A 15,302-nucleotide genomic window follows, 5' to 3' on the forward strand; every position below is an offset into this window, starting at 1 on the left:
GAGTCAGGAAAGACAGAAACCAGATTGTCACAAATATAAATTATTCATTGAAGACATGGAGTGAAAGAAAAAGGTTTTAGAGTCATTGTTTCAAGTCCCCCCTCTGTGGAGAAAAGGTAATTCTTGGTATTGAACAGATTCTCCCCTGAGGAGATAATTGAATCATCAGGGGAAGATGGGGAAGTAATGGGGATTCAGACTCAGGGAAGTTTAATAGAAGTGCTTTAAAACTATGAAATGTTCAATTTAGGATGGAGGTAGCTAACTTGCCGCTCACTTAATTACAAAAATCATGTGATGTGAACTTGGAAGTGGTGGATAAGGTAGATCTAGGCAAGCAAAGACACTGCCAAGTGAGAATAAAGATATGGAATATGTAATTAAATTGTAGGAGGGTGACAGATGCTATCAGACTCCCACTTGTTACAAGGTAAACAAAAGAATAATGCAATAATAAATATAAAAAATAAAATGTTAAATTGCTTTTCATCCTCAGCAAATGGAGAGTAATCTGAAGCAATATCTTCTTTTTATTCACTTTTTGATGCTTCTTGGTTATATAACTATTTCTTTATTCAGGTTTATAAAGGATTGAGCAGCAGGGCGGTTAAAATTGAACACATTGTAATGTAATTGTTGAAAAATAGAAACCGTTTACAAAGTAAAAGACAATTTAACTGGTAAGAGGGGAAAACATGTTTCTAAACTAATGTTATAAGAAATGAAATTTGATGACTTTCACTCTTCAGGGATGGGGTTTTGCAGATCCAATGAATGAGGTGGGCTGGAATGCTAAGGCTGAAATCCCCTTGATCTTGGGCTTGCTTTAGTTGGCTCTTTAAGGGGTTAGAGGAAAAGAAATGAAATATGAAGCATGTCTTTGAGCTTTAAGGGCAGCATAGAAAATAAAGATTTTTTTTTCCTCCATAGAGGAGCTTGAAATGAATAAACACATTCAAGACACAATTTTCCACTTAGGAGGCCACATGATATAGTGGACAAAGATGAAGATTTTTGGTTCAAATCCTGACTCTGGCACTTACTAGAAATGTAAGTAAAATAAGTTATTTTAACTGTTTCAACTGATTTCCTACTTTGTACAATCAATATAAGAGCCCACTCCAAGGTTATGAAGATTAAATAAGAAAGCCCATTTCTCCAGCATTGTAGAGATTATTCAATCACCCAGAAGTCATTCAGTACCTACTTACACCTGGGCTTATTATTTCTAGACACTTAGCTCATCTGTTTATTTTTTCCCCCTGAGCAGGGTTAGTTAGGAAAAAAAAAAAAAAAGAAAAAAGGAAAGAAAAAGGAAAAATAGGGAAACTCTTCTATTCTATACATAAAAAAAAGACAAACTTAGCCACATTTGAAATTTAGCCAAGTTTTTTTTATTAATTTGATCATAACTTTTCATTTTAGTTTTTATTCAGCAACTACACACAACTCAAAGGGCAGAGAACCTAACAGATGATAAGCAGGGGTCAAGGATCCCTGGACTTGTCCTCTTCTTTAAAAAATCCCTGATAGTCACACAGACATACATTATTCTTGGTCACATTTCTTTTATTGTTTCAAACATTGTTTCAGCCTACAACTAAATCCTTACTAATATTTTTGTGTCTCTCAAAGTATATTCTTTTTTTTAAGATTTTTTTATTTACTCATTTGAAAGATAGTGAGAGAGAGCATGAGGTGGGGGTGGAAGGTGGGGGTGGGGGTGGGTGTCGGGAGGGGAGGGGAAGCAGAGGGAGAAGTAGACTCCCCCCTGAGTAGGGAGCCTGACACAGGGCTCCCATCCCAGGACTCTGAGATCATGACCTGAGCCGAAGGCAGACACTTAACTGACTGAGCCACCCAGGTGCCCCTTAAAGTATATTCTTAATTAAAAGAAAATGACTAGATGTAGGAGCATTGGGGAAATATAGAGAACCTTAAAAAATTAAATTTGATAGGAACTCATATTCAGAAATCATCACTCTTTACATTATTGTATATTTCTGTGTAACTATTGTTTCTTATGCATATCTTTATGTAAAACATAATATCATGGCGAATAACTTTTGATGTGACATTTTTCACTTATCAATGTCAATTATATTTTCCTGAATGTGTATGTATTCCCCTACAGATAGCTTTAATGGATACACAGTTCTCCAAATAAAAAGGAACAGCACCCCTTCCTATGAACTTAACCTTGTCTGGATAGTTATACCTAACCTTTGTAATTGGCCTCTTCCCTCTGTGAACCTTTGTACCCCAATGACCTATTTTTGGTTAAGTTGCTTTCTGTTATGTTCTGTGTTCTTCCTTTGTCTCATCCTCATAATGACCCCACTGCTGCCCCAGCTTGTTATCCTTACAATTCCACTACTGATGCTCCCTGCCCCAGGAAAAGATGTCCTGGTTTGCTGCAAACTTCTCTCCCTATATGCCAGTCTCCCTGTGAGAAAGTCCTTGGCAGGTACCAAACTCTCACAATATTATAATTCCACTGTAGATAGTCTCCCACAGAGGCAGAGACACCACTTTTAAAGATGCAGAGACCTGCTTTTTTCTGTCCTTGCAAATAATACCAGTTTCATCTTAGAAAACCATATGAATCCTCCCATCAAGACTGCCACCTAAAACATGGCTATCTATCCCAGTGGCTCTCAATTGGAGTTAATTTTGTTCCTCAAAGGACATACACCAAGGTCTGGAAAAATTTTTGTCTCATATCATTTGAGAGAAGGATTTTGTGGTCAAGTACTTCTTAAAGGTAGTTTTCTCAGAGCTTAAAGTATACTGATGAGCTTTATGCATAATACAAGTAGTATGTGGTTGCACAGCTGCAAAATTATTTGATTATATAAACATTCTTTAAGCATAAAACCTCTTAACATCTCACAGTGTATTTGGGTTCCCTGCAAATTTTTAAAAATATCATTATGGCTGATATTTCACACCTTTATAATCAGGCATAGATTTGAAGCACACACGTAGCTGAGTAGATCATGTTCCTGAGACTTACTTCCCTTGTATCTGAGGGAACAGTATAGGATTATCCTGAGAATCCCATGAAAAAAATTAAATATCATATATAATTAAAATATTAAATATACTATTTATTGGTATATGGGAAACAGGAAATATACATATGGAAATATATTTTTAAAAAGTTTTTAACTAAAGTTTTGGGAACTTTTACAGTGTTGTAGGGAGACCTGAGTAATGATCACATCCTACTTGACAATGACTCTTAACTCCTTTCTGATAAATTCAATGTTAAGAAACAATTATAGATTTAGGCTCAAAGAATGAAAATTCCCTATCATTATGGGTACTGGATACTTTAGAGCAGAGTTCTGGAAACAGATAGATTTGGGGCAAATGTCTAATGTTGACAGATATTATTTATATCCCTATGTACTGATGAATCTCATGCACATACCTCAGAGGATTCTTGAGGCTGCCCAATGGAGATATAGGGAAAAGAAAGGATAAGAGATAAAGTTAGGAAGGCTGATGGAGAAATAGAGGTGACGATCTTAACCTGATTTCCCCTTACCACTGCTCCAAGCCAAAGAAAAAGGTGTGAAACAGAGGAGGTTGAAAAAGGAGATTTCTATGTCACTAATAAATGAGTGTGTATTACTAGATCAAATACCACTTGGAGAATGACGCTAGCAGAAGTTGGAAAAATACACCTAAAAAAGAGTTGGAGGGAGATGCAAATGAGAGCAGCCAAGCAGACAGCACTTGAATGTCCAAGATCCTGGAGATAAGTGGAACACACTGAGGTAGGCCCCTCGTTCCACACTTTTTTTTTTCCTCTAGAGGTATTTACTGTTCTTGACCTGTAGGAGAATAATTCTACTAAAAAGTGGAGACTCTGAGCTATAAGCACCACAGCCATGAGGCTGGACAAGCAAAATCTAGCCTTCTTATCTTCTAAGAGAACAAAGACATGAAGAGTCAAGATCCCAGAGAAAAGTGGAGAGGTGAATCCCCATGTTGCATTGTTTATACCTTCAAGACTTTTGCTACTTCTTTAATGGTGTTGGGTAAAAGTCCAAGAAGTCAAACTGGCAGAAATTGACAATCTAAACATCCATCAGCATTCTCTGTAGTGTCACTGTGCAGGGGAGGGTGCTATCATAAATCTCAGGATTTCAGTTAAGGCACACAAAATAGACAAGGCATCTGCAACATGGAAATTCATTGAAAAACCATTTAAATGTCTGACTGGCTTGGATGATCTGTTTTGTAGTCTCACACTCTATGAGAGGATGTTGAATCCTCTGTGGGTTAAGACACTATCCTGAGTCTCTAACAGTGCTGGATCTCTAATATCAAGCATTCAATAAAATTCCCAGGAGTGACAAGAGACAGGACTAAATAGCCAAATCCAGTAAGAAAACAAAACAAAAGATAATACAAAAACTCATTTTCAATCAAGGCATGAAGATATTGCACATAGACTTTAAAATAACTGTAAATAATATGTATAAGAAAACGCTTTTAAGGGTAGCCCTGGTGGCTCAGCAGTTTAGCGCCGCCTTCAGCCCAGGATGTGATCCTGGAGACCCGGGATCTAGTCCCAAGTCAGGCTCCCTGCATGGAGCCTGCTTCTCCCTCTGCCTGTGTCTCTGCCTCTCTGTGTGTGTCTCTTATGAATGAAAGAAAGAAAGAAAGAAAGAAAGAAAGAAAGAAAGAAAGAAAGAAAGAAAGAAAGAAAGAAAGAAAGAAAGAGAAAGACCTGGTGAGTTTGCCTATCTGAGACACAATTCTCTAGTATGACAGTTTAAAATGCAGTGGGAGGAGACACACAAAAGAAAGACTACATATTAAGTTTCACCTTCAAATCACAGTGTAACTGCCCAAGGTAACTATACCCCAAGTAATGTCCTTTTCATCTACTGGAGGGCGATGAAGGCTGGAAGAGGTGAGCTTGGGTGGCCGTGGGGTAGGGAGCTTTACGTACATTGTTGCACTACTTCCACACACACAACTTGCGTTTCTAGACTTTTATGGTTGTTGCTGAGGCCAAACCCTTTATTTATTTTTATTTTTATTTTTATGTTTATTTTTATTTTTTTTATCATGTTTATCAATATTCCTGGCAAGTTTCATCCCTAAACTCAGACCAGCACTAAATTTGAGTGTACTGGGTAATACGGACTCCCGTGTACCCTTCCTTCCTGTTGATGGTGAGACCCCACCACCCGTCATTCCTCACCACTTTGCCTGTGCTGGTTTTACTTCCTCCCTGTGCCACACAAATGCCCTATAGCTACCTCATCCTACACCCCGGACTAATAGTAATACTTGAAATAATAATAGTTATGGTGAGTATTTATCGGATACTGACCATGAAGCAAATGCTGTCAAATTTGTTTGTTAACGTGGCAACCCCATTTCTTCCTCAGAGGAATTTTTTAAAAAGATTTTATTTATTTACTTATCCATGACAGACACACAGAGAGAAGCAGAGACACAGGCAGAGGGAGAATCAGGCTCCTTGCAGGGAGCCTGACGTCGACTCCATCCCAGGACCCCGGGACCACCACCTGAGCCAAAGGCAGATGCTCAACTACTGAGCCACTCAAGTGTCCCTCCTTACAGCAATCTGATAAACAGATGTGTTCTCTGAGGCTTGGGCAGTTCGAGCAACTTTTTCAGGTGCCTGATACTAGGACATCTGAAAGGGAGGGGCTTGAAGGCAGTGTCAGCCTGTGGTGGGTTTTATCCTCTCTCCCGGTCATTCTGGCTGTGAAAATAAAACAAATAGACAAACAAAATGCAGTTTTAAGACTGCTGCCTGGAAGCAGAGAATGGGAAATGTTTGAATCCAATATATGGCCTTCGGGGGGGGGGGGCAAAACATCAGGCTTGAAGTAGAAGTGGACCCTATTTCATGGGCAAAGGGGACATTTCTGTGCTTGAAAAAGCAAGTGACCCAGGAGATCAGCTAGGGGGCTGAAAGGAGGAAACACACTCCATAGGAAATCAGGAGAGAAATAATTGTTTGGTGAATTAATGTAACACATACAAATTTGACAAACACACACTGAGACAGTGAAGATAATTCTCTAAAATAGGTAACGTATAAGATGCCAAAGAAGATTAAGGGAGAATGGCAGATTCTATGGCTTAAAAAGATTTTTTAAACATTCAGAACAGCATGAAACTAAAAAGAGTAAAAATCACACCAGACATTATTCTAAAACATTATCTCTGTGGGACAGAGAAATTAACATCGCGAAGAGCACTGAGTAAAATGAATTCTCTGACTACATCGATGTGATCCCTGTTGTCTGTAGGATAGACCCTTCTGTAGAAATAACTCAGAAATACAGATGTCCACGAAGCTAACACACCAGGCTGTTTCGCAGAAAACTGAATGGTGTTTCATTAAGTGCCAAAGCTATTTTTAACGGAGTTTTATTTTTCACATGAGAAAAATTGTAGTGACTGAGTTTTATTTCTCTTAGCATATCACGCCAACTTTGTTTTAGTGGGATCTCCAACTGTGTGTGATGTTAGTAGTACACAGTGCTCAGCCTTCAGGTATGAAAACAGAAAGGGCATCATCCTTTTCATGTTAAGCCCTTAGCAATCTGGCAGGGGCAGGTGTCTTAGCTTTATTCAGTTGCTGTTCCTACCTGGAGCTTTGTTCCTCTGGCTAGTGGTACAGGGATGAGACATGCATAGAGGGTGGGTAGAGAATTTTTCACTGACCTTGTCCAGTTTGGGTGCCTACTTCAGAAATCTGCACAGCTAAAGTGTGATTCTGACTAGAACTCTTTGGCTACACATTAGTCATTGCGTTTCCTACTTCTTGTCTTCCTGGAGCTGATTTTTACTCCTATTCAGGCTTCAAGACTCTTCTTCTTCCAGCTTTGAGTCAATGAATTCATAAGTTAGATTAAGGATGCCAGATTTCATTTTCGTGGCTTTCATCCTCAAGTCATGAGTGATATAAAAAGTATCCATGGCACAAAATTTATATTGCATGAAAGAGTAAACAAGAACAATTCGGTAGCTTTTCCTCCCATTGTTGGCTTCCCGGTGTCCCAGTAAGCCTGGGACAACCATTGTTAGTGTTCATATTCAATGATTATTTCCTATCTTTGCACTGGATTTTCCAGGCTCTCTTCCATTTATGAACTTTCCCATCATGTGCTTTGATTGAGGCATCAATGATTGCTGGCCTGAGAGCATCATGAGAGGGGCAGCTGACATAGATTGTGCAATAAATATCTATCTGCATACTCACAAACTTTAAACAAATCAGAAACTTAGCCAATATTCTACTCATTGCTTCTTTTTAATAACAATATATTTTGGACATGACGCCTTATTAGCACATGTGGACTTCACTTACTCTTTGTACAGCTGAATAATATCCTATACATGGATGCCCTTTCTGTTATTTGATTGGCCTGTTACCAATGACTATTTAGGATCTTTCTAGCACTCTGTTACTGAAACAATGCTATCTTTTGTGGGGCATGTGGGAGTAAAACTAGGGGATATTCTAAAAATTGGACTTTCTGAAGGGAAAACCTGATTACTGAGGCTAGGACTTCTAGTACTACATTGCATATCAGTGGTGAGAGTGGACATCCCTGTTGCATTTGTGATCTAAGGGGAAAGGTTCTTAGTATTTCCCCATTGAGAATGATATTTGCTGTGGGCTTTTCATAGATGGCTTTTAAGATGCTGAGGAATGTTCCTTCTATCCCTACACTCTGAAGAGTTTTGATCAGGAATGGATGCTGTACTTTGTCAAATGCTTTCTCTGCATCTATTGAGAAAATCATATCGTTCTTCTTTCTCTGGTTGATATGATCTATTATGTTGGTTGTTTTATGAGTGTTGAACCAGCCTTGCATCCTGGGGATATTTCCCACCTTTTTATGGTGAATAATTTTCTTAATGTACTAGTGGACCCTATTGGCTAGTATCTTGTTGAGAATTTTTGCATCTGTGTTCATCAGAGATACTGCTCTGTATTTCTTCTTTTTGGTGGGGTCCGTGTCTGATTTTGGAATTAAGATGATGCTGGCCTCATAAAATGAGGTTAGAAGTATTCTATCCCTTTCTATCTTTCAGAGCAGCTTTAGTAGAATAGGTACTGTTTCTTCTTTAAACGTTTGATAGAATTTCCCTGGGAGCCACCTGGCCCTGGACTTTTGTATCTTGGGAGGTTTTTGATGACTGCTTCAATACCCTCACTGGTTATTGGCCTGTTCAGGTTTTCAATTTCTTCCTGTTCCAGTTTTAGTAGTTTGTGGTTTTCCAGAAATGCATCCATTTCTTCTAGATTGCCTAATATATTGGCCAATAGCTGATCATAATATGTTTTTAAAACGTTTGTATTTCCTTGGTATTGGTTGTGATCTCTCCTTTTTCATTTGTGATTGTATTAATTTGAGTCTTTTTTCTTTTTAATAAGGTTGGCTAATGGTTTATCTATCTTACTAATTCTTTCAAAGAACCAACTCCTGCGTTTGTTGATCTGTTCTACAGTTCTTCTGGTGTCTATTTCATTGAGTTCTGCTCGAATCTTTATTAACTCTCTTCTGCTTGGTGTAGTGTTATTTGCTATTCTTTCTCCAGCTCCTTTAGGTGTGAGGTTAGTTTGTGTCTTTGAGGTTTTTTCCAGTTTTTTGAGGGATGGTTGTGTTGTGATGTATTGCCCTCTTAGGACTGCTTTTGCTGTATCTCAAAGATTTTGAACAGTTGTATCTACATTTTCATTAGTTTCCATGAATCTTTTTAATTCTTCTCTAATTTTCTGGTTGACCCTTTCATCTTTTAGCAGGATGCTCTTTAACCTCCACGTGTTTGAATTTCTTCTAAATTTCTTCTTATGACTGAGTTCTAGTTTCAAAGCATGTGGTCTGAAAATATGCAGGGGGCAATCCCAATCTTTTGGTATTGGTTGAGACCTGATTTGTGACCCACTATGTGGTCTATTCTGGAGAAAGGTCCATGTGCATTTGAGAAGAATGTGTATTCAGTTGCGTTTGGATGCAAAGTTCTGTAGATATCTGTGAAATCCATCTGGTGTAGTGTATCATTTAAAGCTCTTGTTTCTTTGGAGATGTTGTGCTTCAAAGATCTGTCATTTGCAGAAAGTGCTATGTTGAAGTCTCCTACTATTAGTGTATTATTATCTAAGTATGTCTTTACATTGGTTATTAATTGATTGATATACTTGGCAGCTCCCACATTAGGGCCATAAATATTCATGATTGTTAGGTCCTCTTCTTAGATAGACCCTTTAAGTATGATGTAGTGTCCCTCTTTATCTCTTACTACAGTCTTTGGTATAGACTTTAATTTATATGATATGAGGAATGCTACCACAGCTTTCTTTTGAGGACCATTTGGATGGTAAATGTTTCTCTAACCTTTCATTTTCAGGCTGTAGGTGTCCTTAGGTCTAAAATGAATCTCTTAGAGACAGCAAATAGATGAGTCTTGCTTCTTTATCCAGTCTGAAACCCTGTGTCTTTTGATGGGATCATTTAGCCCATTCACGTTCAGAGTTACTATTGAAAGATATGAAATTAGTGTCATCGTAATATCTAGTCGGTCTCTGTCTTTGGGGATTATATCTTTGGGCTTCTTCTTTCTTTTACAGAATTCTCCTTAATATTTCTTGCAGAGCTGGTTTGGTGGTCACATATTCTTTCAGTTTCTGCCTATCTTGGAAGCTCTTTATCTCTCCTTCTATTCTGAATGAGAGCCTTGCTGGATAAAGTATTCTTGACTGCATGTTCTTCTCATTTAGTACTCTGAATATATCCTGCCAGTCCTTTCTGGCCTGCCAGGTCTCTGTGGAGAGGTCTGCTGTTAATCTAATATTTCTTCCCATATAAGTTAGGGATCTCTTTTCTCTTGCTGCTTTAAGGATTTTCTCTTCATCTTTGGAATTTACAAGTTTCACTATTAAATGTCGAGGTGTTGAACAGTTTTTATCGATATTTCGGGGATGGGAGGGGCTCCCTATCTCCTGGATCTGAATGCCTCATTCTCTCCCCAAATTAGGGAATTTCTCAGCTATGATTTGTTCATATATGCTTTCTGGCCCTCTGGCCCTTTCAGCATTCTCTGGAACCCCAATTATACATAGATTTTTCCTTCTAAGACTGTCATTTATTTCCCTTAACCTTTCCTCATGGTCTTTTAATTGTTTTTCTATTTTTTTCCTCAGCTTCCTTCCTTGCCATCAACTTGTCTTCTATGTCACTCATTCTTCTACTGTATTAACCCTCGTCGTTAGGACCTCCAGTTTGGATTGCATCTCATTTAATTGACTTTTTTTTTCCTGCCTGATTAGATCTAAATTCTTCAGTCATAAAATCTCTCTTGATTCTTTTATGCTTTTTTTTCCAGAGCCACAAGTAGTTTTATAATTGTGCTTCTGAATTGGCTTTCTGACATCAAATTGTAATCCAAATTCTGTAACTCTGTGGCAGAGAGTACTATTTCTGATTCTTTCTTCTGTGGTGAGTTCTTCTTTCTAGTCATTTTATTCAGTGCATAATGGTTTTATGAGCAGGCTGAGTCAAGAATATCAACCATGACCTAAGTAAATTTCACCCTAGATGATTCCACTGAGGTCAGAGACCAGAAATTGAAAACAAAGATCAGAAGAAAATAAAACAAAAGGACCGCTAAAGTGAAAAACAAATTTTGAAACAAAGTAGTAAAAAATAAAAGTCCAAGAATACCAAAGAAAAAGAGAAAAAAAGAAAAAGAATTAAGAAAAAAAATGAGAAGAAAAAAAAAAGGAAGGTGGACTGAGAGATGGTGGTGGTGATGAAGTTGTAGTGGAGGGAGAATGTAGTCTACCTGAGGGGTTCTAGAGTGTGATCCTCTTGTTTCTAATTATATTAAGTTCTGTATGTTACAAGAAGCTCAGTCCCAAATTTATATAAACCAGAAATGTAGAAGGCCCCAACATTGACCACCAAAACATAAATGAGATAAAAGAGGGGGGCAGAATGGGAATGAGGAATCTCATAGAATGAACCACCATGGTATACCACTTGGTTCTGGGTGCATGCTAGTCATGTTTTAGAACGTATTAACTTCCACCATTGTAGAACAAAATGAGGCAGCGAAAACAAAACAAAACAAAACAAAAAACACAAACAACAATAACAACATATCTTATGTATCTCCCAAAACTAAGATGAGTATGTTGAAGGGATTCTAGAGGTGGAAAATATATCTAGGACCTGTAATTGTAGAAATATTAGTCAAAATGGAAGAATCTTAAAAATGAAGAGGTGGTAAAATATTGTAGGTAAGGTGGGAAAAGTGAAAAAAAAAGAAATTTACAATCTGATATAAAAAATGAATTGTACTGGAAAAAGGAAGAAAAAAAATAGGAGGGGTATCTTCTGGTTCTATACACTGTAAATCCCTCGATTTCCCCTGGAGCTTTTCAGCACTGCTTGTTCAAGAACTTGCTCTTCCCCTGTCCTTCTAGCTGGTCTTCTGGGGGAGGGGCCTGCTGTGCTGATTCTCAGGTGTGTGCACCTGGGAGAGCTGCCCCGCCCCCCCTGCCAGGTGCTGGGCTCTGTGGGAGTTGTTGACCCCCCGTGAGGCCTCTGTTCCCTGGCGGCCCCACCTCTCCCAGGCACAGGGTGACACCAGGAGGAACAACCACATTGGTGGAGGCCAGCTTTCCAGCCCTAGAGTCAGCTCCCGCAGTAGCTCCCGCAGCTCCCTGTCTGCAGGGGCCTGGATGCCCCGGGGGCGGGGGCGCTGATCTGCACAGCTCGGGGGCGTCGGGGGCAGGAGCATCCTCTCTGTTCTGGGCCCTCCCTGCTTCTGTCCATCCCAGGGGGAGCGCAGGCCTGAGCTGTGTCCTCTGTGCACTGGGGTCTGGGGTCTGTGCTGCTGGAATCGCGCTCCCAGGGGCAGCAGGGCACAGCCCCCTCCGCGGGGAGCCACAGCCTGAGCTTCTCCCGAGGCCCCACCGGGCGCTCCAGCCCTTTACTGAGCTCGGCCTGCAGGGTGCAGTGCCCTCTCCCTCGGGGCACCCCTCTGTTAGTGACCCCGGGAGACCGGGGGCTCCACTGCCACTTCTGCTGTCCTGCCCGGTTTCCCTGCTGAGCGCCTTTGGAAGAATCCAGTGCAGGTTTTTATTTTTTTTTTTATTTTTTATTTTTTTCACGGCTTTTTAAAAGATTTTATTTATTTGACAGTGAACAAGAGCATAAGCCAGGGGCATAGAGGAGAAGCAGACTTCCCATGAGTGGGGAGCCCGACGAAGGGCTTGATCCCAGGACCCCAGGATCATGACCTGAGCCAAAAGCAGATGCTTAACCATCTGAGCCACCCAGGTGCCCCTCAAATTTTTAATTCCAGTTAACATGAGTTACCAGAGTTATATTAGTCTCAAGTGTACATACAATATAATGATTCAACAATTCTGTACATCACCTGGTGCTCATCACAATTGCCTTCCCTAATCTCCGTCACCTATTTAACCCACCCCCTACCTCCCCTCTGGTAACCATCAGTTTGTTCTCTATAGTTAAGAGTTTGTTTCTTGGTTTGTCTCTTTTTTTCTTTTCTTTTTTTTTTTTTATAAATTAATTTTTATTTGTGTTCAATTTACCAACATACAGAATAACACCCAGTGCTCATCCCGTCAAGTGTACCCCTCAGTGCCCGTCACCCATTCACCCCCACCCCCACCCTCCTCCCCCTCCACCACCCCTAGTTCATTTCCCAGAGTTAGAAGTCTTTATGTTCTGTCTCCCTTTCTGATATTTCTCACACATTTCTTCTCCCTTCCCTTATATTCCCTTTCGCTATTATTCATATTCCCCAAATGAATGAGAACATACACTGTTTGTCCTTCTCCCGCTTCTTCGGGGCTGGGCTTTCCTGTCCCGAGGCTCTCCCCGCCCCCCTTAGCCCAGCTCCTCACAGGCCCCTCCCCACTGGATTCTTTTATTTTTTTCTGCCTTCCTACGTTGTTAGAAGTGAAAACCCTTCTCTCTGTAGCGTTCCAGCTGTTCTGTCTTGAAATCTCAGGTCAAATTTGTAGGTGTTCAGGATGGTTTGAAAGTTATGTAGCTAAGTTGGTGGGGCCGGGTAAGTTGGGGACCCTACTGCTCCGCCAGCTTGAGGGTATCAGGTGTTACCTTTAAAGATAAATAGATATATAAATGGATGAATATAAAAATAAGTACAAAATTAAATATACATATGTATTTATTTATATGCCCTAGATTCCCTGTATCTCTATGATATATACATATACACATAGACCTACATCTCTCTCTCTCTCTCTCTCTCTCTCTATATATATATATATATATATATATATCCCCTAGATCAAGCACTGAGAGTGCTTGAGAACAGCAGAATCCCCACAGCAGTGAGCACATCTTGTGGCCAGAGCTTCTTTTCCAGACACAATTCTCCCCTGAAGGAAACTAAGCCTTCTTAGCAAAATGGCCAATTATGGGGCTGAATCAGGAAAGTATAAGAGTCAGAATATATAGTTGTGCCAAAACGTAAGAATTTACTCAAATAGGGCAGCCCCGGTGGCTCAGCAGTTTAGCACCACCTTCAGCCTGGGGTGTGATCCTGGAGACCCAGGATTGAGTCCTGTGTTGGGCTCCCTGCATGGGGCCTGCTTCTCCCTCTGCCTGTGTCTCTGTCCGCCCCCCTCTGTGTCTGTATTAAATAAATAAAAAATCTTAAAAAAAAAGAATTTACTCAAATAAATGATAAGGGCCCATGTCAAAAGGACATAGAATACAGCTTAAAGTGACTCCCACTTACTGAATCTGGGAAAATTTGAACATCATCCATTAGTACAGATGATAATTGATTAAATAAATTAGGACTGGTTCATTTGTCCATAATATAATACATAAATGAGTATATTGAAGATGCAATATTTACATCATCTCTAGGTACCTTCTCACAAAATACTTACCAATTCAAAAAAAATTTTAAAAAGTAACTTTCTAGCAGAGAAGCTGGGCAGAGACCACCTTAATCAAATGGTCAAAGTTAACATCATTAGTAATGGGTCAAATAGAACTTATGTGCCACCTAACGGATTGTAACGAGAACATGGCATACCATTCATAATATTCCCATAAAAGATGAAGGTAAACTCAAATGAAGGTTACTTTAAAAAGCAAACAATAACAGGAAAACCTCACAAAACTGACCTCTAGTCTTTAGAAGTACCCAGGCCATAAAAGTCAAGAAAAGCTGAGAAATTAATTCATGCTGAAGGAAACTAAAGAGAAATGACCAATAAAGGCAACAGGTGAACCTGGGTTTTTTTTTCCTTTTGCTAGAAAGGGTGGGCTAATTGGCAAATCTTTAATGGCGTCTGAGGATGAGATGGTGGTAATGTGTCAATGTTAATTTCCTGATCTTTATCTTCATGTCAGATTACCCAGGAGAATTCTGTGGGCATGTAAGAAATATACAACAAAGTGAAATAGTTCAGAAAATAAAAGTTTTTGCTAGGTTGGTGCAACTTTTGTAGAATGGTAAGTTTATTTCAGGCAACCTGGGTGGCTCAGTCAAGTGTCTGTCTTCAGATCAGATCATGGTCCCACAGTCTTGGGATCTAGCCCCATATCGGGATCCTTGCTCAGAGGGGAATCTACTTCTCCCTCTGCCTGCCACTCCCCCTGCTTGTGCCCTCTCTTTCTCTGTCTCTCTCAAATAAATACTTAAAATAAAGCATGATAAGTTTGTTTCAAAATAAAAAGAAGCAAGAAAACCATAGTGAGAATTTACTAAATGCCTTGCTTTCTTTGAATTACTTTACATAATTTAATTCTTGAAACAAACCATTCAGGTAGGTACTATTATGATTTCTAGTATACAGAGAAGATAAATAGGGCAGAAATAATTAAATGCTTGGTTTTATGTTTCTAAGGAGAAAGAGCAAACTACTGGAAAAATGGAGACAAGGAGGCCACAGGAAACATCGCTGCTGGAGGCATCATGAAATTCTGTTTGATCCAGAGAAACTCGGGCTTCAGCCCCTGCCCCAGAAATCTATGATTTGGGGCCAGTTATTTAAAGATTCACACACTGTTTCCTCATTTGTGTACTGAGTATATTCTATATGGATTTGTGAGAAAGAGATGAGCTAAAAAAAAAATAAATGATGAGCACAGCAACTGGCACAGGATACGTACTTGCTTTATGTTAGCAATTACCTCGAACAAGTGTCTTCCCTTCACAATAAACTGTGACCAAGATACTTTAAGGAACAACTTGATGTTTTCACAAAGAGAATT

This window comes from Nyctereutes procyonoides, unplaced genomic scaffold (genome assembly GCF_905146905.1).
Source record: "Nyctereutes procyonoides isolate TBG_1078 unplaced genomic scaffold, NYPRO_anot_genome, whole genome shotgun sequence".
Taxonomy (NCBI): Eukaryota; Metazoa; Chordata; class Mammalia; order Carnivora; family Canidae; genus Nyctereutes; species Nyctereutes procyonoides.